Below are 9,654 nucleotides of genomic sequence, written 5' to 3' on the forward strand. Positions count from 1 at the left end.
AAAATGTAAACCCCCCCCCCAAAAAAAAATTAAGAAAAAAAGAAAAACATGCATAGAAGTTAGAAACAATAAGAAGGCTATGGGATTACCTACCTGGAATTGAGTGCTACATAAAACACTACATAAATGCTAGCTATTATTATGGATGGGCTCACATGTCCACAGAAGTATAATATCCCCAGCACCAAGTAGAATGTCTTAAGAACAGTAGGTGCTTACAAATATTAGTTGTAAAACACTTTAGGAAAGAAAAAAAAACTGAAATACTTATTAAGCATTTACTATGTGCCAGGCATTATGTTAAGGACTTTACCAATATTATCTCTGATCCTCACAACTTCTGTGAGAGGTAGGTGCTTTTACCATACCCGTTTTATAGTTGAAGAAACTGAGACAGACAGAGGTAATTTACCTAGGGTTACAATTCCGAGTATCCGAGTCCAAATTTGAACTCAGGTCTCCCGGACTCCAGGCCTAGCTCACTATCCACTGTGCCACCTAGCTGTTTTTTAACTATTATATAATTTTATCCTCACAACAACCCTGGGAGGTAGGTACTATTATTATCCCCATTGTCCCTCATTTTTCAAACAATCACCAAAACTCAGAACTGAGGTGACTTGCCCCACGGTCACATTAGGTTGAATTTAATTTTATTATGAAAGGGTTTCAGCTCCTCCTGGGAAGCAAGTTTTCACACTGGGCAGGATAGAATAAAAGTAGTTAATAAGGAATTAAAATTGCAATATAGGTGAGAAGTTGGTAAGAAACAGGTTCAAGAGACCATGCATGCTACAATGAATGACCTACCCCTAGACACTTAGATAACCAGCAGATGTGATGGTTGAGCTGTTATCGGTGGTTTTTCCAAGTTCAAGGAATGGAAACAGAAAAACAATGTTCTGATTTTCAAAAAGGGGCATCAATTTATATATGAGGCATGGAAAGCCCTGAAAATGATGCTAAAGTGTGCTATGCTCTTCTCCCCTTGCTCAGGGATCCAACACCGTTAAACCGAGAGTTTAAAGAAAGAGTTTGAAATTGCTGATAAGACTTGAAGTGGGGCACAATCTCCCATAAAACCATGCACAACATTTGGAAGAACGGGCTCAAGCTTAAGAGGATACACTTCTGGCAAAGGGGACCTCCCGACTCTTTCTATGGCCCAGACTGGAAGTGCTTTTATTCTTTGTAGAGCCCTTACTCCCTTCGGGGGCAGCATCTCTGCCAAGCAAGGCATTCAACTGGGCTCCCTTGAATCCATAGTATCCCATTTCTGTGCTACAAGGTGACACACTCCCTGAAATGGCTTCCTCTGTCAGATGAGTATCTCTCTGTATCCATGACCATCCTTGGGTGTGTCTATGCTCCTGGGTAGAGGCATTTCTTTTTGTCCAGTAGTTCCAAAAACATGTTCAATGGTGGCAGGGTTGGGAGGAGGAGTGGAAAGTCTCTTCTCTTCCTCACTCCCATCTTCTCTACAAAATATTCCCAAACTTGAACACATCAACTCTACAATTGGAACCTAAACTGCTGAAATTCATCATTATTTAAAGCCCCCCAAGGTGTGGCTAACTTGTTTGCTCAGTCAGTTGGCTAAACAAAACAACTAGTTCAAGAGTATGACTTTAGACACCAACAGATGGAGAAGATGTGGAAAAGTTGGAACACTAATACATTGTTGGTGGAGCTGTAAACTGATCCAACCAGTCTGGAGAACAATTTGGAATTATGCCCAAAAAGCTATAAAATTGTGCATAATCTTTGATTTAGCAATACCACTATTAGATCTGTATCTCAAAGAAATCTTTAAAAAAGGGGGGGGAGGGAAGATCCACATGTACAAAAATATTTACAGCAGCTCTTTTTGTGGCGGCAAAGAATTGGAAATTGAAGAGATGCCTTTCAGTTGGGGAATGGCTAAACAAGTTGCAGTATATGAATATAAGGGAATACTATCGTCCTATAAAAATTATGAGAAAGCAGATTTATGAAAAACCTGGACTTACATGAACTGATACTGAGTGAAGTAAGCAGAACTAGAAGAACATTGTACACAGTAATGAACACCAACAGAAAAAAGACAATTGGTTACGCTGTTAGGGGGTCTGGGTCTGGAAGTACCTAGTGACTAGCTCCCCAAGGGATTTTGCTAAACTCATATTCAGCACAAATTCCTTTGCTTCATCCCAAGATGGCAAGACATGTTGTGAAGTTAGAAGGTTCTTTGCATTGCAAAGTATGCTTGGCTCCTGGTTGAGCCTGGTGTCAGAAACCCTACTCTTAGACTGGGGCCTGAGTCTCTGATCTAGTCAAGGCCCATAGAGAAAGAGGCCTAGTATCTGGGTGCTTAATGGTTATTGGGGGGGGGGGTGGGCATCATATAATCATGCATCCAATTCTAGAAGGGAGCCAAAGAGTTCCTCTTATACGACCTTTACACTCCTCCAATTATATTCCCAGCACTTAGTCCTGTGCTTGGTGCATGGTAGTCACTTAATGATTTGTGGTTGACTGGGCAAGCCATTTATCCTCCCTTGGGAGGCCAATCATATGAGGAAGAGCTTCTTTGGTCAGTTGTGACTGGGTGGCCAGAACTAGGTTGTGCTTAGAAAGTGCTAGTTGACCAGAAAGTATCCTTCCAAAGGTTCCTGACAACATTCTAGTGAGAGAAGGAACACAGTGCTGTAGAATGAGAGACCTCAGAATATTTGAGATCAACATATGATTCCTTGCCTCAGAGTTTCTTCTTTCATTTTTTGGTGAAGGATATTGGAGGTTATGACCTTGTATTTTGAAAGGTCAGGAGATCTAGAACTGGAGCCCATGCAAGCTTTACAGAAAGGAACTAGATATCAGGTGGTAGTTGAAATCAGGGCTTATCCAGCAATGCCGTCTCATTTGGACATGAACTTGGCAGGACCAACACTATGTCGAAACTACATTAAGTTTAGCTCACTCTCCCCAGGGACCAAGGTGGCAGAGAGAAGAGTATGCCCCTGAAATGTTGAGGGATGGTGCATTGGTAACTAAGGTGGGACTTTCTTACTGTTTTAGAATGATAAATTAATTAAGTCTCTTTGATTGAGCCTTACTAGGTGCTAAACCCCCAGGTCACACCCTTTTACTACTAGGTACAAAGCCCCAGGCTGGTTAGCAAACTAGTTCCTGGTCTGAGAGAGGCAGGAAGCCCCCAGGGCCCTAAGGGGAGTTGCTAAGACCAGAGCCAATAGTAGGAGCCTAAGTTCTGGTTGCTCAGATGACATTTGATGTCCAAAGACTGTATCAAAAGAGAGAACAGAGGTATTTGCTGGAGGCTCTCACTCTTGGAGGAATGTTGATGTGGATACTCTGGGCAGCTATAGTTAAGAGCTGTCCAGCTTGCAAATCCAGATGTTGATACCTTCTTGGTAACTATGAATTGTATTTGGCCTGTTTATAATGTATCTTTGTAATTTGTATTTGCACTGTAGTTCAGGGTGCTGGCTTTTTACCCTGAACTAAGTGAATGATATTTGTATGTTGGATTGAAATAAGATTGCTTTCCTTAGTAAAGCGGATCAAAAGATCCTGTACTGGCAGTGTTCTTGTTGTTGGACTTGTGTTGATCTTTGACCCCCACAGCAGCTGCCAGCCAAATTGTTGCAACACATGGGGAGGACAGAAAATGTGTGTACGTTTGTGCTTGCTCTAGCTTCAAAATAGAATCTAATTGGGGTTAGGTAGTGAAATGGAACTAGGTGGTTAATTGCTGGTACCTAACAGTGAGAGAAACACAGTAGAATGGGACTTAAAGCTAATACTCCAACTTTAGGACCCTGAGAGAGAAATCTACCTTGGTCTGGGAAGAGTAGAGCCAAAATAATCCCTACAGGGGCAGCTAGGTGGCTCAGTGAATAGAGCACCTTCCCTGGAGTCAGGAGGATCTGAGTTCAAATTTGACCTCAGATGCTTGACACACACTAGCTGTGTGACCTTGGGCAAGTCACTTAACCCCAATTGCCTTTCCTCCCCAACTCCAAAAAACAAACAAACAAACAAAAAGCAAAATAATCCCTACACTATAAAGGTCTTCATGAATTTTAGCCAAAAATAATAATCTTTTGAAGGTGTTCCCAATCTTGGCTAGGATGGTCTTTGACAGGTCATCCTTGAGACCTTTCCAGTAGAAGATGTTCTGCTAAACCTTGTGGTCATATGGCCTAGTCTTCAAGAACCCGGAATCCTCTCATGTCATAAATGACGCAACAGAAGAGAACTTTTTGTGTAAGATATGGAGGAGAGTAATAAAACGATGTAGCCAAGTTGTAAAGATTCAAAGGCTGAGGGAGCTAAGTGTGATAATAATCATTGACAAACTAAGGAAACCTTCCAAGACAACTGCTCTAAAAATGAAAGCTATAACTGGAGCAAACAAAAGACATGAAATTCTAGTAATTAATCCCATGTTTGCTTCTTATTTATTGCATGCCATTTGGTAAGAAAACACTTCCTTTGTTATTTATATTCATTGTAAACTTGAATTTGTAATGAGTATAATAGTCATATTTTTTTAAATCTGTTCAATACTGGCTGGCCTCCAAGTGATGAATTCTTGTGGTCACACTAATTTATAAAGTATGTCTGTTGAGACTGGAAGGGGTTACATTCTGCATCAGCAAAGGGACTACCCACACTGATTAAATCATCCATCCTTCAAAGGATCAAAGTTAATAATGTAAGTAACGACGTTTGGTGACCATGTTTGCAAAACCAAAAATTGGGCCGCATGGCTTAACAAAGGCTGTACCCTTTGCAGAACTTCATTAAAAGCATTCTGTTTCCTTGAAATTGGAAAGCCCAGGAAAACGAGACATATGGTTGCTGTATCCACGTATAACTTAACAGTGGTAGTAATACTAATTCATTCTTAGAATTCGAACACATGGATATGAGATGTAATGTATCTCATACAGTTACAGTAGATTTGTTCTTTTTTCCATATTTTCTTCTCTCTCTTATTTTTCTTAAGAATATCAGCTCTTTTTTTGCTTAGTTCTCAGTGACTCTTAAAGCTTGGTGAAAGAGACAGTGGATAATGGAAAGAATATCTAGTGTGAGAGGATCTAGGTTTAGATTTAGGCTTTGCTACTTGCTACCTGTGTGACCTTAGGAAATTCACTAAATCACTCTGGGACTCGGTTCCCTCTTTTATAAATTGGTCCTCATGTGGACCACATCATCTCTAAAATACTGTCCAACTCTGATCCCATAAACCCCTATTGTTGTTTAGTGCTTTTCAGTCTTGTCTGACTCTTCATGGCACTCTATTGACCATGCCACCCAGCCGACCATAAACCCCTATTACTGTAACTTAAGATGACGGTCTAAATTCTTTCATTTGTTCCTAGATAATTATAATAAATGTTACTCAAAATAAGTTCTAAACCCTTATTGTTAATTGTTTGTCTCATGAGGTAATGAGTTCCCCACTAAGGAAGGTGTTCAAGTGGCATCTTCTTGACTAGTTGTCCAGAAAGACAAGACAATAGCCAAGTTATACTTTAGATAGGAGTTAGACAAATGACCACCATGCCACACTTGCCTATCTTATAAAGATATATGTTTTTCAGTCTGCACCTGTTATTCTCCTGGTGTAGGAAACTCCATTTACCAATGCAGACCAGCAATTATTCTGTTCATTGGTTTCAGTTGTGTTGGACTCTCTGTGATGCCTTCTGCGGTTTTCTTGGCAAAAATACTGAAGTGGTTTGCCATTTCTTTCTCCAGCTCATTTTACAGATGAGGAAACTGAGGTAAACAAGGTAAATGATTTGCCCAGGATCACACAGCCAGTAAGTGTCTGAGGCCAGATTTGAACTCAGGGAGATCAGTCTTCCTGATTGCAGGCCTGGCACTCTATTCATTGTGCCCCTAGCTCAGACGTTAAGTGTGTCCAGGATCACAAGGCCAGCATGCTACAGAGGAAGGACTTGAATGGAGTCCTTCTGACTCTAAGGCCAACTCTCTATCAAAGTTATCATCAATATGTATGTGTTGAGGGCCTACTATGTGCCAAACACCAGGGATATAAAGGGCAAGAAAGATAGTCCCTGACTGTGTGATACAACACAAAATAGATACAAAGTAACCTCAAGGGCAACTAGGTGGCACCATAATGCATAGAGCTCCAGGCCTGGAATCAGGAAGACTCATCTTTCAGAGTGCAATCTGGCTGGACACTTAGTAGCAGCTGTGTGACCCTGGGCAAGTCATTTAACCCTGTTTGCTTCAGTTTCCTCATTTGTAAAAAAGGAAATGACAGATCATTTAAGTATCTTTGCCAAGAAAATCCCAAATGGGGTCATGAAGAGTCAGACACAACTGAAATAAATGAACAACAACATTACAGGGGACATTAAGAACAAGGGAGGAAGAGAAGGTGGGATTAAGAAAGACTTCTTTTGGGAGCAGCTAGGTGGTGCAGTGGGTACAGCACCAGTCCTGGAGTCCGGAGGACCTGAGTTCAAATCCAGCCTCAGACACTTCACACATTTACTAGCTGTGTGACCTTGGGCAAGTCACTTAACCCCAAGTGCCCTGACTTCCCCCCTCCAAAAAAAAAGGCCTCTTTAGAAGTACCACTTGAGTTGAGCCTTGGAGGAAGCTATGAATTTATTCTAAGACAGAGGCAGAAGTGGCAAAGGATTCCAGGCTTGAGGAAGAGCCTTGCAAAGCCACAGAGACAACAAATGGATGATGGGTACGGGCAACGACAAGTTAGCCAGTTTGGCTGGAATACAGACCAAGCCTGGTGCTCTGGACTGTTTCTCACTCAGGGCAATCCTCTCCTAGGCTCAGCTCAAAATTGAGATAAACTGAGACACTGGTGGGTGATTCAATAGTCAACCAAAAGAGATTTTGGGTATATCATGAAATAATCACAGAATTTTAGAGTGGGAAAGGGCTCAGAATTCACTTGTTCCAACCACATTAAAGTGGAAGAAATTAAGCCCCAGAGGGCTTACATGACTAGCTCCTGGTAACTAATTGCAGAGTGAGAACTGCTTCCTCCCTCCTAGTTGTGTGTTCTTTATACTATTATGATCTGACTAAGGCAATTCCCTATTTGAGTTTGACTAAGATTGTCTTAGTCAATTAGGTTTTTGACAACTCATTTCAGGGGGGCACATGTGCAGAGACTCCCATATTAAAGGTTGCTGTTAGCCTTGAGTGTTCCTTCACACTGGAGAAGTTACAGCTCTCAGTGCATCAGCACCCTATCGCACAATGAATGATATCACCAATTGAATTTCATAGGGTCATTTTCTCAGTCTTTTACATCTCACCCACAGCTTTGTGTGGATCCCATTTTTAAGACAAAGGAGAAATTTATTGTATAATTTAACGTGTTTTTATCATTACCATCTGACAGACAGAAAATTTTAAATCCCAGAATGGCTTATTATAAGATGGTGAGCTGGAAGTGACCATAGAGATCAGCTGATCCAGTGTGACGTTGCCACTTACAAGTTACTTAATGAGGCATTTCAACTTCATCCAGTAAGCAATGGGAAGCCAATGTGTGTTCCTGAGCAGAGGAATAGCATTATTAAAGTGGTGTTCAAATAAAACTAACCTGGTGGTGGTGTATAGGATGGATTGGACAAGGGAGAGACTAGAATTAGGGAGTCTAGTTTATCCTTGGGCAATAAATTTAACCTATTGGCCTCAGTTTCTTCATCTTTAAAATGGGGAGGAGTTGAACAAAAATTATCTTGCAGTTCTATATAGTACTCCAGTTCTATATTCTATTCTATTCTATATGGTATAATGCATTCTAAACACAAAATCTGCTTGTCCCTTGGGACCTTTAAGATAAAAAGGACTTTGGAGGTCATCTAGTCCAACTCACCAATTTTACAGATCAGTCACTTAATAAGCATAAGTGCCTTTGGGACAGCTAGGTGACAAAATGAATAGAGCTCAGGGCCTGGACTCAGGAAGACTCATCTTCCTAAGTTCAAATCAGGCCTCAGACACTTACTAGCCATGTGACCCTGGACAAGTCACTTCACCCTACTGGCCTCAGTTTCTTTATCTGTGAAATGAGCTGGAGAAGGAAATGACAAACCACTTCAGTATCTTTGCCAAAAAAACTCCAAATGAGGTCATGAGGAGTTGGTCGTGACTGAAGTGACTGAACAACAACAAAGTGCCTACTATGTGTCAGGCACTATGCTAAGAGCTGAGAATACAAAGAAAAGACAGTCCTTGCCCTTGAGGAGTTCAAAACTTTATACAAACAACAAGCTATATACAAGCAAGCTATATATGAGATAAATAGATAATGAACAGAGCAAAGAATTAAAATTAAGATGAGGATGAACAAACAGAGACTCAAGAGAGTTAAATGACTTTCCCAAGATCACAGGGCAGAAAGTAGCAGAGCTGTGATTTGAATGTAGGTCCTCCAAATGCAAATCTAACCCTTTTTTCCATCCCACATTATTTCCAATCTAGTTTCTGAGTCATGTTAGGGGTTATAGATCAAGAGCTGGAAGAGACTTTAGAGATCATTGAGGCCAACTCTCTCATTCAACAGATGAGGAAACGAAGGCCCAGAGAGTTTAATCACTTTCCCAAGGTCACAGAGGTAGTAAGTGGCAGAGCCAGGATTCAAACCAAGATCCTCTGAATCCACATCTAGCCTTCATGCCGCCAATGTACCACATTGCCTCCTTATTGAGCACCAACACAGGCAGTATCTGAAATATGAATATGTTACTTTAAAAAATGTACTTCACATATAAATTCCTACCAGAAAGAGGAAGTCTTCCACTTCCCCCAAGGACAAGCACTCTCTTCTTACCAGAGCGGTGCCAAAGAAGAGAGATCCCACTTAGATGCATATTCAAATGTGAAGCTTATTATCATTCACCAAAAACCTCTTCCACATTCTAATTTCATCATTCCTCTGTTGGCACTGCTATTCACCCTGTCTCCCACATTCATAAATTTGCAAATGTCCTTGACTCCTCCTCCTTCCTCACAGCCAGAGTTACTAAATCCTGTGAATTCTATACCTGAACTGTCCCTCTCTCTACCTCTTTGTCCCCTCTGCCACCATCCTGGAATCTAATGAAATCATATTTGTGAAGTGCTTAGCACAGTGCCTAGCACACAGTAGGCATGATATAAATGTTCATTCCCTTCCCTTAAGAGAACCACCACTCACCTGGACTACCTGTCCAGTCTTGTCTGCTCTCTTCCCTAGTCTCTACCCTCCAGGTACGTTGAATGATTCTCTGAGTCACAGTGTCCCTAATGAGTGAAGTAATTGTCCCTTAGGACTCTGCCCTGGTTAAAACTAGTGTTATGTTAGTTCTGAGTACCCCATTTTAGGAAAGACAGAGATGAGTGGGAGTGTGTCCAGAAGAAAGAGTCCAGGACAGTAAAAGAAATGGAGGTTATTCTATTTGATGATTTCTTGAAGAAAGTAGGGTTTTTAACTTGGAGAAAACAATAGCCTGAGGATGGGGAGGGACAAGATATTAGTCTTCAACAGTCTGACAGTCACTTGGAAGAGGCAGCCAAGTAGTCTCAATGAATACAGTGCTGGACATGGATTCAGAAAGACTCAAGTTCAGATTCAGCCTGAGACACTTAAGAGAC

The sequence above is a fragment of the Trichosurus vulpecula genome, chromosome 6 (assembly GCF_011100635.1).
Source record: "Trichosurus vulpecula isolate mTriVul1 chromosome 6, mTriVul1.pri, whole genome shotgun sequence".
Taxonomy (NCBI): domain Eukaryota; kingdom Metazoa; phylum Chordata; class Mammalia; order Diprotodontia; family Phalangeridae; genus Trichosurus; species Trichosurus vulpecula.